This window comes from Priapulus caudatus, unplaced genomic scaffold (genome assembly GCF_000485595.1).
Source record: "Priapulus caudatus unplaced genomic scaffold, Priapulus_caudatus-5.0.1 Scaffold85, whole genome shotgun sequence".
Lineage (NCBI taxonomy): Eukaryota > Metazoa > Priapulida > Priapulimorpha > Priapulimorphida > Priapulidae > Priapulus > Priapulus caudatus.
This window is the reverse complement of record NW_014577146.1, coordinates 424129-425338: the sequence shown is the minus strand read 5'-3', so window position 1 is coordinate 425338 and position 1210 is coordinate 424129. Positions and strand designations below refer to the sequence as shown.

Here is a 1210-nt window from a genome sequence, read left to right as displayed (position 1 = left end):
TGAGGTCAGGGGTGATGTTAGGGTTGAGGTCAGGGGTGATGTTAGGGTTGAGGTCAGGGTGAGGTTAGGGTTGAGGTCAGGGGTGAGATTACGGTTATAGGGTCAGGGGTGATGTTAGCATCAGAGTTAGCGGGAGGATAGGAAGTGAGGCTAGGAGAGATGACCAGGGATGAGATTAGGGTTAGCGTGAGGGTCAGGGTCAAAGTTGAGATTATGGTTAAAACAGATAAACATTACGAAAATTATGATAATCTTTCTAATATTTAAGATTAATTATTCGTGCATAAAACCTATTATGTATACAACTTACGTCATTAGCCATCGGAAACCAACCATATATAAAACATAATATAATAACCATATATATACATTCAAAAAATTCAATATTTTGAGGACGGGAATAGCGAAAGCCACGCATGTCAACTTAAGTCTTCTTCCAATTAAATGATTTACCGTTAGAGGTAAGGGTAGACCGTACGGTGAGTAACGCCACTGAGCTGTATATAACAACACGATGGCCCTTCTGGTGGTAACATCCCAGTTGGCCTACTCCGATTTCACCTATTTCCCATTTCGCCTACTCCCATTTATATACTCTCAGTACGGACAATATTCCCATTTCGCCTACTCTCAGCATGGGTAATAGTGCCATTTCGTCGTAGTATTGATATTACAACAAATACCAGGAGAAATTAGTGTGGATGCCACTCCGTCTAATCTATTATAATATCTTATAAATTATTATATGTATGCTAATCAGAACCATATATTACATTTATAAATGATTATTTAGTGGCCAAACTGATGGTAGACAAAATGGGAATAGGGTGGATTTTTAGGGTAGCCGAATTGGGAGTAGGCAAAATGGGTGGAGACCAACTGGGAGTTTTGCTATAGACGAAATGGGAATTTCGCCGTAGACGAAAGATGAGTAGGCCAATGGGGAATGAGTAGGCAGGCGACGTACACGATACAGCACAAACACGATTCCGGGAACTAGAGAGAAAAATTCCCAGAACAACATACCGACAGAACTGAAAGCTCTCGTCAGTCTGCTGAAGGCGAAATTTTCGTAAATTTTCCGCCATGAAATAATTTAGTTACATAATCGTATATACTGCGGATTGCTCTCTCTCTCTCTCTCTCTCTCTCTCTCTCTCTCTCTCTCTCTCTCTCTCTCTCTCTCTCTCTCTCTCTCTCTCTCTCTCTC

The 1210-nt window shown here is 41.1% G+C and overlaps 1 protein-coding gene across 1 annotated transcript in view; it reads right to left on the bottom strand.

Annotated features, from left to right (window-relative positions):
• LOC106804735 overlaps positions 1–1210 on the bottom strand; it is a 124694-nt gene that overhangs the window by 111051 nt on the left and 12433 nt on the right. The window lies entirely within an intron of this gene.